At 37.6% G+C, this 13,111-nt stretch overlaps 1 protein-coding gene across 1 annotated transcript in view; it reads right to left on the bottom strand.

The window, feature by feature from the left end:
* Nucleotides 1-13,111, bottom strand: part of GABRB3 (gamma-aminobutyric acid type A receptor subunit beta3) — a 114,991-nt gene that overhangs the window by 80,927 nt on the left and 20,953 nt on the right. The window lies entirely within an intron of this gene.

The following is a 13,111-nucleotide window of genomic DNA, read 5'->3' as shown; positions in this document are numbered from 1 at the left end:
CCTGTGGGGCTTTGTGCTTGTTTTTCTCCCTTGTGATGTAAAAACTTTTCCAGTTGCTGTTTGCTCTGTTTTGAATTCCCTATTTCAGCCTAAAAGCAAATTAATCTCCATGTGACTACCTGATTGGACTACACATTTCTGCTCAATACTGAAAAAATCAGAGCACATACCCACTCCCACATCATAGTAATCATGACAGCTGTCATTTTTGCTGTCAAATCTTCTAGGGTCAGTGTTGCCTCCTTGTCTCCCTTTTTAAAGGGTGGGGATACTCTGCTTTTACAACCCACTTAATTCTGTTGTTCACACATGTAGCCAATCCCCAATATAACCTGTAAAAAAAACCTGAAAACCAAAACAACTCAAAATAAGAAAATGATTCGTCAAATACACGCACATGCTTCATTTTGGTGGTAAAACAAGAGGAAATGGCCTCGCATTGCTCCAGGAGGGGAAAAAATTCTTCACTGAAAGGGCTGTCAAGCATTGGAATGGGTGGCTCAGGGAAGTAGGTGAGTCACTATCCCTAGAGGTACTTAAGAGACATTCAGAAGTGGCACTTGGGGATACAGTGAACTGTTGGACTCAATAATGTTAGAGCTCTTTTACAACATACATGGTTCTATGACTCTATGAATGTTACAACAAGTAGAAGAAAAACTCATGAGTATTGCAGAGTGTTTCTTAAGGTATGTAATATATACTATTTAATGTATTAAGCAACTGAAAGGATATTTAAAAGGAAAAAGGAAAATTAGACACTGTGCATTCATGAGCATTAAAGAGCATTATATACAATGATGACATTTCAGTTCTGAATGCGGGGAAGAGCCAAAAACCAAAAAATCTGATCACCCATGTTCTGACAGGACCAAAATATTTTCCAGCATCATAGGAAACTCTGATATTTTCAGCCCAGAGTTAGAAAAAAAAACTTTTGTCTACCAGAGTAAAAATAATTAAACTTATTACTGTGTCAGAAGTTTTCTATTTTTCATGCTATTTATTAACTGCTGGCAAAAATTAGTTTACATGTCTTGAATTTTTAATAGAGATCTATGTCTACTGCCCTCTGGACAGTCTGGATCTCTTAAATTACATCTACTTACTAAGAATTTTAATAACTGTTTCAGTGATTGGTACTTTCTGGATCATTAAGAGCTGAATACAAAGAAAGCAGCACTTCAGTGATAATTATCAAACTGTAGTTTTAGGTAAATACCTAAAACAAAAGGAAGTGTTCTTCAGCAGGAATGAAAGTACCTTGGAAAAAAAAATTATCTTGTTTTATATAAAAAATGAAGTTTCCTATGGGAATTTGGAAAAACTCTTCATAGAGAATGACACTTGGGGCACCCTTTATATCCTGAACAGGAAAAGCAAGGAAAGGAATGTGTGTGAGTGGGAATGAGTGGGGGGAATCTTTCAATGCAAATGGTATCACATAAGTATCATATTATTGTGCACAAACTTGATAATATGACATAAGAAAACTGCAGGGAAGGCTGGACTCCAGACTTCATTGTGTTGCAGTAAGCCTTTAAGAAGCCACTTGAACCCCAAATGTAAAATAACTGATCATTAAGGTTAGGACTATCAGAATCAAATCCTGCTCTCTCTCTCTTTTCAAAGTGAAATCTGATGGTTTTACTAAAACACAGATTTGACTTTAAAAAATCAAAGAAAATATAAGGAAGGCCCAGAAAATTTGGTGTTTTGAAAAACACATCCCCAAGATATTTGCAATTATTTTGGTGTTACCTAGCAATTCTCTTCAGGATTTTTGGGGTTTTTTTGTTTCATTTGGGTTTTTGTTGTTGGTTTGGTTTTGTGTGTGTGTGTGTGTTTTGTTGTTGTTGTTGTGTTTTGGGTCATTTTGGTTTGGTTGATTTTGGTTTTTCGAGGGTTTTTTGATGTGTTTTGCTTTGCTTTGGGTTTTTTGGGTGGGTTTTTTTGTTTGTTTGGACTTTTCTGGGGGAAGTGGAGGGCTTGGCAAAACATCCTAGTAATTAACAGAGACAGGAGCCCAGAAGGAAGCCCTGTATTATAATTTATTCACTACTAGTCTGATTCCTTGATCGCTCACAAGTGCAGGTGCAAAGAGAGCCAGGGATACATAGTGGAAATCAGATAGTGAATAGCGGAAAATCAGAACACAGATTAAACCATTTTAACAATGATAAGCAGGATCAGGGAAAGGGAGAAAGGAAAAGACAGAGAAGTTGCAATAGATACTCCAGCTGGTGCAGAGCAAAGGTGATGGCAAGGGTATGTCTAATCACACATTGCTTTAAACATACACCAGATGACATAAGAGAACTGAGATTTCCACAGCATGATAAAGCTTGAAAGAAGCAAAAACTCTGAGACAACAGTTTTGCTGTCTGATGAATACATCAGAAGGCCCTCTAGAACTTGAGCCACCATTAATACCAAAACTACAAACTGATAATGCTGAGGTCACACAAACAACAAAAAGATGGGTTAGAGCAATCCCTTAACATCACAAATACTAATCAGCAAAATACCTGACACAAATTCCGGCATCCCCAAAGAAAGGCAATCTTGTCAAAAGTTGTGTTTCTAAATTGAAAATCCATCTTCATTTGTACAACTGCTGAGCTGGCATTAACCTCACTAGTCCAGCTGGAATGGCTGGGATGCCTGAATCACAGAGCATGATTTACAGATTTTACCTATTTCCTGGGTACCCAGAGAAATTTCCCAGCTAAAAGCACGTTTTTGAGCAAGAAAGGTGTGCAAGGTGAAGAAAGCTGTAGCTCATGTTCTACAAAATGTTCTGCAAAAACTGTTTATGACACAGAACCTGTACAGTTGTCTGTGCATCTCATCAGCTTGACTCATTTACTGCCACATGGGCGCTCTTAACAGCCAGTAATCATTACAAACACCATTGCTTACAGTTCACCCAGTGTTCTCCATCTGTGGACTGGCCAAGAAAAACTCATGAGATTTGTTTTCCAAGCTGTACAGATCAGCCTGATAAACCAAACAAGCTTAGAAGTGTTTCTGGAAAGGAAAATGATGATTTGTAGAAGAGAAGTGCCTTTAAAAACCTGGGGTTTCCCTATGTGGCACAACCTAATGTCTGAGGATAAACAATATACAGATAATCTCTAAAGAAAGCCTACACTGGTTATTGTAAGATTACTTCAAGGCTTCATCTGCAATTACTGGACTGTCTTCCCAGGCTGATTAAGCCTGCTGACATTTTTATGAAGATATTTTCAGCATTTTGAAATTCTGAGTCTAAGGGGTGAAAGGAACACCTTTCAATCAAGCAAGATTTGCAAATATTCAAATAATTTCAGCCTGCACACTGGTCTAGCCCTGAATGCTAAAATTATTATTTAACTCCTTACTGACCACCTCTTCCTAACTTTAATCATGTTGCACATGGGGCATGGTAGAGTCCTTGACTGTCGAAATACTGGCTGCATTTAAATAAATCCACTACAGATTGCTGAGAGAACAGGAAGTGCCATGAAAATTACTGAATGCCATTCCTTGCAATGGCAGGATTCAATGGAGTCAGAATTCCACTCTCTGTTAGAACCAGAAGTAAGTTACTAAACACTAGCCTTAGAAGGGCAGAGGCAGACTCTTAAATTAAGGTTGATGAGATGAAGCCTGGTGGACATTGTTTTTCCTATTACTAATCATTATGTAAAAGGTGAGACTTCCAGTTTGCAAGCCTAATGTTCCCATTTCCAGAGGCTTTCTCTGGGCAAAATTGCTTCAGTGCCTGCAGAAGTCACACACAGCAGTTTAAATAGAAGCAATGGCCTCTGAGGTAAACAGTGCAACACAGTAAAGAGTATCTTCTCTAAAATCTCAGGAACCTCACTTGTGATTTCTTTTACATGGGGTGGAATGCCCAGCCTTTGAGAGTGCCAATGGACAGAACTCCACTGTCATTTCAGAATCAAAGTTCTTGGACACAATGCAAACTCTTTTGGCACATTTTGGGTAGGCACCGCCTGATCAGCTTCAGTACTAAAATGATGCCAGGTTCATCTCCTGATTGTCTGCCAGGGCTGTTTCTTTAGCATCCAGGTGGCCAAACAGTGAAAGCTGACAGATAAAATCTGGCAAATCAGTATCTGCTTGACTAGGTATTTCAGTGTTTATACACAAAGTACTGCCTTCCTATATACTGAAATTACCAGCGATGCTGGAGCAGGTCTGCTTCCCAAAGTAATCTGATGCACTGCAAGACAGAAATTGTTTAGACATGACAGGTTTTTCTGTGTGGTAGGTGACACAGAGGACTGAGTAAATCCACAATACACTGTACAAATGGAAAGGGAGAGGTAAAATGTCCTGCTCTTGCTCTCATTCCCATGGCACAGCAGTAGGGTGGCACCAAGCTCAGCAGCTCTAGCCAGGTCCTCCAAACACAATCTGTATGAGGACCACGACACCATTCCTCCAACAGGCACAGCCTCTGTGTGCTTTGATATGCCCTTGGAAGAGCCAGGCCCACGGAGACACAGCCTTGAGGAGGGATGCAGCCTGCTCCAGCCACTTCTGGTTTGGATGACTCAACAGACTTCCCCATATCGAAGTGGATGACTGCAAATGTAGCACAAGCTACTTGCCTTTTGTTTCTGGATGTGGAAATTTCCAGAAAAGGGACGTTAATGCTGACCTGTCATGGTCTTGGTTCAGAGTAGCAAAGTCTGAAAGCTTCTAGTAGAAAAACATTCTGGTATTTTACCAATAGGGAGGGAGCTGAAGAAACAAACAGGAAAAAAAAGGCAGAAAATCTGCACTCCAGTAATGTCAGAGAAATACTCCAGTGAAAGAATGTGGATGATGTAAGGCAGAGGTGGAAAAGCAGATGAAGACAAAGATGAAGAAAATGGGCAAGAGGCCCTAGGATAATTTTTTAAATGCAGATTTTATTCATTGCAGCAGAAATAGAGGTGATTCTTTTGAAACTTTTCTTCTTTATCTATACTACTAGTGCACTGTTCATTTGGGGTGTCCTCTAAGGCAAAAGCTATTGCAAGTGCAAAACAAGAAACATCACTCTGTGGAGCCATTTTCAGCTAAGGAGGAAATTACTGAACCTTTTTACAAATAAAGTTTAGAGTTGAGATTTCTAGTTCTGGAGCATAGTGGTTTGCACAAAGTATGGACAGCAAAGAACTTCCAAGTTTTATCACAGTTTTCACTCCATTTCAGCAAGTGTATCACTTCAGCTAACATCTTCCTAAACCAAACAGAGCTAGGCATTTAAATATATTTTTAAGCACATAGATAGGTGGTTTGATGCCTCGCAGCTGCAGTTTCAGCAAAGTAAATAAGGCCTGTTAAATAAACATTAAAACATTACTAAACATTTCATGAAGAAAATATTGTGATGTGATTCATCAGGAGACCTAAGTATGCTCCACTTCATGGTCTATTGCCACACTGCTCAAAAAAAGCAGCTCAGGCTGAACATTTTTGAAGGCAAACATTCAATATCTAATTACATTTTACAAGGACACAAATGGTGGCCCCATATCCCAACATTACTAAAAGGAGAACAAATATTATCGAATCATCTATACAGATAAAAGCAACCAATTTTTATTTTACATAATCCATTAAAAAGTAGGCAAAGAAGTTATTTTCGTCTTAACTAAGCAAAATTCCAGCCAGGAATAAGCAGTGTGAGTCAAAGTGTGATTGCTGTGCAGCCACTCAATAAGAGCCCAGTATACATCTCAGTAGAGTAGTGAAGGGCAAAAGAAGCAGTTTTGTACTTAAGCTCCAGGTGTAATATATACCACATTTAGTTCAACTACAAGTTTTTGAAGCAATAATTTGTGACAGGTATTATCATTAGAGGATTCATAGCAAAAAAAAAATAATCTTTTTATCTGTATTATCAGTTCTTGAACTCTGTACCCATGGATATTAGTCTTTCTTTAACTAAAATATTCACTATCACCAAAATAAACAATTTAATTTGTGTTTCTGGTATATTTCTGGATTAAATCTTAACTTCCATGTGCCTGTTTACCAGCAGCTTCTCCTCAAGATACTGGTGTTACAGAACATGAGTGTTCCACAGTGGTCAGCATGAATAATCCAGGCTGATGTTTGCTAAAGTGGGTTTTTCATCTTGGCATGTGAAAATCTGAAGTGGGATTCATGACCCAGCCCCTGCAAGCATGCAGTAGCACATTTGACTACAGATGTGGAGCACCTGTAGTTGAGGTCAATGTTCAAATTCCCTTCCCTAAAATGCAAAAGCAGCCTCAGTCCTGTACTCCACTCATCAAGAGAAATTTTGGCAGTTTGATCAGCTTAATGTGTAAAACCTCAAAGCTTAAGATATCTTCTTCAATATCCTCCAACTCAAACAATTTGTCCCAAATACAACCCACTAATTTAATTAAGTAGACTAGGATGTATCAGGCTGTGAAGTGATTTGGCAGTAGTTTTGGCAGTAGTATATAGACTGAAACTTCTGCAAACACAAAAACAATTTTTCCATATCTCCAGCAGCTTTTTTCATTCCCTCACTTATTTTTCAAAGAAATGGGGATGGACATCAAATAAATGGTTTTAAATAGTCCTGGTAAAATTATATGCAAGCTCAAAGCTGTAAACAACACAGGCCAAATTAGTTCTTCCTCCTCTTAACATTTTCATTAGAGAGTAAAATTTTTCCTTTACATGCTTTGAAAACCTGATTCAATTTAATTATGCTTTAGCTTTCATCCAAATAACATAAATGTGTGTGATGAGTGATTTTGGTGATAAACAAATATAGTAGAACTACAATCCACTTACACTGCATACTGTATCTTTTCAAATCTGTTCAATAAATACATATTTAGTTAATTAAATTACTAGCAATTTGCTCAGTGGACAAACACTGAAATTAAACACTGACTCTTCAATATGCATAACATAGGCAGTTATCAATTCTTAATCTGGTTTCATTGTCTGGAAAAAAAAAAGGGAGCCTATTGCACATATCCTAATGAAATTCTCAATTATTAACAAAACAAAAGTATGCCATGTTGTAAACAGATTTCAGGTAATAATAATAAATTATTATTACCTGAAATCTGTGTGTCTGTGCTCTCAATACATGTAAACATTACAACTCCCTATAAAAATACCAAAAGAGTGGAAGAAATATTTATTGTTTTCTCAATCATTTATGGGTCAAGAGATTTTAATGAAACCTGTCTTTTTGATGTTCTGTGTGAGGTGCCTGATAATTCAAATAAAATGGCTGAGGTTCAGAGCTGTCAAGCCAGAGAAATCTCACTTGGAGGAGGAATAATGAATCATGGTGCCTTTCAGATAATTTGGACTCTTTCCTTCTCCAACATTTTCAGGTACACTTATTGTAGATATACAACTAGAAATACATCTGGGCACATAGCTGGCAAGTAAAACACCTGAAGACTATCCACTTCTATATTCAAATCTTTCCACCCCTATAAGAAGTGAAAAAAGAAGTTTCCATTACATACAGAACCTAATGGTTCTGTATGTAATGGAAAAGAAAGACTGGAGAAACTTAGCTACTATTTATTTTACATTAGTCTGTAATGGAAAATGCTTCTTTCAATCACGTTTTATTTACTCACAGTACTCCAACTTCACATCAAGAAATATTGTGTAGGGCCTTGCATAAAGACTTTTTGAAGGACCAGCCTCATGAGAGAGCAATCAAAATTATGTCTGCTTCACTAAAACTTCAAGGAAGAACAAACCCTGCCAAATTCCTACTCTTTTCTCTTTCATCCTGATTACCTCTCTCCGATTTTCTTTCTTCTGGAGGTTTTGCTCAGAGATACATCCCATTACCAAGGAGCTCTGCATAAAAAAAATAAAGGTACAGGAAACCAGCTCTGGTTTTGGAGACAGATAACTGGTTTTTAGAGGTTTCTAGCCCTTATTGTTGCATTAAAACAAAATTTTAAAAGTGAGTTCTCATTGATCAAAACCCAGAACATAAGAAAAATGCCTTACAAATTGGTTTTATATCTGAGAAGCACTAATAGAACTTCATAATCAGTTTCAAGATCTCACACCTGGCCATAAAACAGAGCACTGCCACCTTCCTGTTCAGCACTGTGACTTTCTCCTGCCAGATGATCCCAGCCCATCCCTCCGCTCCAGTGCTGGCTCTCTCACCCATCAGGGAATATAGATTTCACACTGCTCCAGTTCTACACTCTTTCCTGGAGTTTAAGATCATGTCATGAATATGACTCAGACACCAATTCAAAAATGAAAACAAAAAGTGTTCAGTGAGCTCTTCAAAGGCAAATATTAGAGGCTTAATACTTCTGCATTCTCAATCATTTGTCTTTGCTAAGGATCACAATGGTATTGAAGAAATATGTTTTACAAATGAGGTACGTACACCCAAAACTATATTATTCAAATTTTATGAGTGAGTCATCTTGTCACTTAATGATTTGAAATTGCTTCTTCCTAAGCATGTAGGTATGCAGTTTATAAATGGAGATTTCCACTAGATAACTGTAAATCTCCTCCACAGCTCAACAAATCCCACTGACCACCTCTTCCTCACAGCTGTTCTAAACAACCACCACACAGATTATTCATGGGTATGCATATGTTATGTTTCCTCTAATGACTCTGGATTGCTCTTAATATTTTCAATATCTGTGCACTATAAGCAGAGATTATCTCAGGATTAGGGTGTTAATATAGAGTGTATCATGTGGTTAGAGAAACTATTCTTGTGTTTGATGTGATGCCACTTAAACCTTAAGCCAATTTGCAATTCCTTCATTGAGATGTAAACAATTTCTAGCTAATTGTTAACAATTATTTGGACTTTTTTTTCCTGATCTTCCTACAGAATGTGCTTTCTGGTTTTAAAATTTAAAATGTAAAGAAGATTATGTGGCATAGAACAAAGTGCTAGTTAATACTGTACATGATGTTGTACTTGAACTAGCTAAGCATGTGAACAATGTAAGGGAAAAATAAGGCTTTACTCATAAAATATTTTACTCTTGAAGTATCAGGTCATTTATCAAATTGTGTTTTTAAATGGACCATAAACCTTGAAATTGTCTTTTCTAAAATTTTCCACAAAAAAACATTTTGTGTAAATGCATTTTAAAAGCATTTTTCCTCCAGTTACAACACCAAGTCAGGAAAGCACCTTTATTCACTTTTATTTAGCAAAACCTTTCACATCAGGACTGCTTGTAACTCACACTCTGAGCAGAGCATGCCTCACAGTGGCATGGACTTAAAACATCATTGCCAGTTTGAACAGCCCTGGCAAAGCTTCCCCCTTGTTCTCCACCCTTTCTCCATCCATCACTGTGCCACAATGCCCCTGTGAACCAAGTCAGAAGGACAGTGGAAAAGCCTGCCTGGAATGCCCAGAACTTTGGCACTCCCAAGGGGGTTTGGAATGGATGAGCTGAAAGGAAATCCTGCAGCCAGATGACAAACCGTGGGCCTTGGGGCTGTGCTCCTGCAGAGGCTGAGCACAGAGTACAGAACACTGACAAAGCTGACCCAGAGCACACACCATGTTTATTTTTTCCTTTTTTCCCTTTGCAGCTGCCAACCTCCCTTTGAAGCAGGTACAGAGGTTTGTGCTGTCAGCAAGAGGGAAGAAGAATTAAAACACCACAGCTGCTGCAACATTCCATCACCTGGGGTGAGCAGCATGGGTCTGGAAATGGCAATTCCTTGGGGAAGGCTCCCAGGAGGGAGCAGGCACTCCCTGCCTCCCCTCACCTGTGTCACTCACTCTACTGGAGCAACCTGCTCCTTATGAGACCTCTCAAATGCGTGGCAGTTAAATATTCTCAATTTGACTAAATTTAGTGGCTCTGACGGGACAGTAAGTATTTCAAGTTCTATCTGATTTCTGGCAGGGCAATAAATTTAGGTAGTCAGGATGAAATTTAAATTTGGGAAGAATAATTTATTTTTGATCCCTGACTCTTCATTTCTCTGTTTCTTTGTGATATAGAAAATAATAAAAATGGCAAGACATATTTATCTTTTAAAACCACTTCTATTCCCAAAAGGTGAAGATGCATTTGCTCATATTTCCTCTCCAGAACATGATAAAAACATTTAAGCCAGAATGAATAATTCTTGTCAGAAATCATCCACGCTTCTAAGACATGACAAAAAATGGATTAGAAATTTATGACTATAATCAAGGCAGGTTCTCTACATTAAACAAACTGGTTTTAATTAACATAGCAGAAAACCTGCCCAGAGCCTCCAGGGACTCTCTGGGATGCTCTGGGAGTTTGGAAGTCACTTCCAGCTTATTCAGAGGGTTTTTCCTCCTGTGGCCACTCTGCTGCATTATGAAACGCACTCTGTGTCACTGCAGTACCAGAACTTGTAACAAACTCCATTGGCACTAGCATTAGAAATTTATGATGAACTCTCCAAGTATAAAAGACCATTTAAAATAACTGCCAGAAGGGAGAGTGTTGGAATTGCTACTGCTTTTATCAGTCCCTGCAGTAAAACCAATGAAAAAGTGTACTTTAGAGTTTTAACAGTAACCTGTTAATAAGTATGGGTCAACACTTGGTTTTGAAAACTTTAAATACAATAATGCAAGTGCAGAATGAAAAGAAGGCTTTTTTTGGTACTGTTTCTCTACATTTTGCTTGCAGTCATCCAACTTATTTTTAAAAAATACTCAGCAACTCCAGCAAAAGAAAATAAATTTCAAAATAAACAAATTTTTTAATCCTCTAATTTTGTCCAAGTACTAGGAAAAGAAATGCTCAAGATGGTAATGAAAACAGAAGTTATTTTTGTTAGAATTATAGATCTGAAAGAAGGATACTCCTAAAAGCCTTATTTTTTCATGCACAGGAACAAAAAGCAGAGTTTAGTCAAACAATACAACATTTAGTGTTGGTTCATTCTACTTCCTTCTCTTTGAGAATACAGAATTATCCATGATTTTACTTTTCTAAAACATTAACTGGAAGACTTGCAGAAGACTGAGTGCAACACAGGACTCTACTTTGGAGGCAAATGCCTACCTTACAAGGAGAAGCAGTTCAGACACTACAAAAATACATATGAATTGCTCAAGCAGAAACATGATCTGTACGAAAAAAAAGTTATTTTGAAAAATTAAATGACAACAGGCCAGGACATATTTATGTAAAATGTCCAAAGTTTGCCTGTGTTAATTTCTAATATGATAAGATATCTTAAAGGAAAATAAAATGACAATCCAGATGAGTAATGTTTTATTAAGCAATCAAGAAGTTATAAATAATGACATACTTGCCTATGCCAAATAAACGAATATTTTTTACATTTATTAGTACCCTCACATGCACATAGTACTAGAAGTCTAATGAATCAGTAAGATATACCCAAAATTATAAGAAATAATTTTTTATGTTAATATGTTCTCAGGACTCAATACAGAGACATTTGTGAAGCTGGGATTTTTGCCTGCCTATTTTATTGTATTCCTCTGTGAAATGTTTCTAAAATCAGCATGTTTCTGAAATATTGGTCCTAAGATATTTTTTGCAATCATCATTCCATTTAATTTAAATAGATTGTTTTATGCATAGATATAACTAATAAAGTTTAAAGTTAAACAATATCACCTTCACTCTAAATTATTCTGCAGGCAAAGGAAGAAAATACAACATTTTCCCCCAAAAATAACCTGAGCAAAACCTGGGCAGTTTATGGAGGGCAATCAATTACATCCATAACTTTATTCTAGTGCACCGAATCTAAACTAAACTATTGAAATGTAGCATATTAGAATACCATCCTATCTCCTATTCATACAAGAGATGACATAAAGCACCTCTAAAAACAAATCTCAATTGATACAAAACAGTCACAGTTTTCTGCACTAACTTCAGAAGTGAGATATTGCAGGTGCTGGCACATGTCTTGAGTGATGGGATGATCTCATCAAAGAAACAAGTTTGTCATCTGTATTGGGTGCATGACAATGCTCCCAGGCCACCATCTGAGATGCACGTCATGTGTCAGCACCAAGAACAAGAAAAAAACTTTCTGCAGCAATTCAGAAGGTTCTGGCAAGAAGGCAGCTTGTTGCTTGCTACTAGCAACCTCACTGGAAGACACCACTGATAATACTGCAACTTCAAAAAACCTTTTCAGTTTCATCTGCAATATTTCCTTTCCTCCTCACTATAATTCAATAATATATATGTAGCTGCACAAGTTATTAAGGATATAAAAGATGTACTTTCTGTGGTGGTTAAAGTGTAAAAAACATATTAAATAATTCTATTGTGAAAATAAATGGGCAAATTATGCATCAAGCATAAGATTCACAGAGATTCAGCCTCTATTTTAAAGCAATTTGTAAAGCAGTCTTGCTCCTCCAGTGGCAATCACTCTAATTCAATGACATGGCTTTTAAATGCCACATCACTGCACATACCTGGACCTACTTTCCTGAGCTTGGACTGTAAGCAGAACAGCAGGATCTTAAGGAGTACATAATTATCCCAGCATGGCCCCAGCTCTAAGTCTGTGCTGAAGAGCTGAGGGCTTTCTGTGGTTTTTGTGATACCTGTGGTCTTACCTAGGAATTAAAAATCTAATCAATGCATGCATCAGTTAATGACTTCTACAATCCTGGTATAGAGCAACTCTTAGTCTGGCTCTGCTTCAGTTCAACCTGCTGACAGGGTGTTTAAGGATAAGCTGCTGTATCTGTGCACACAGTGCTGGCTGGCACACCCAGTCCTAGTGCTACACCTTTCATCTCGGCCTGCATCAGATAAAACAGCTTGACAACCCTTCACATCTGCCCTGTCCACAGTGACAGCCACACACTTCATGCAGTCATTCAGCCAACTTCATAGAGGAAACAATACCCCAAGAGCAGCAGACCTTTTTGAGTGGATGTAACTTTACAATGGCTTATAAAGATCTGGCTAATAGGTTGTATTCACATGTTATCTTTTGAGACTAGTCAGTCAGAATTGATTGAAACTATAAACCCTCAGAGAAATATTTAATAGGTATGTGATGCTTACTTTCTCTGAAAGTATGTGGATCCCACTGGGAAGGATTAAATTTTTTTAGGCAC

The sequence above is a fragment of the Zonotrichia albicollis genome, chromosome 2 (genome assembly GCF_047830755.1).
Source record: "Zonotrichia albicollis isolate bZonAlb1 chromosome 2, bZonAlb1.hap1, whole genome shotgun sequence".
NCBI lineage: Eukaryota > Metazoa > Chordata > Aves > Passeriformes > Passerellidae > Zonotrichia > Zonotrichia albicollis.
This window is presented reverse-complemented; position numbering and strand designations above follow the sequence as displayed.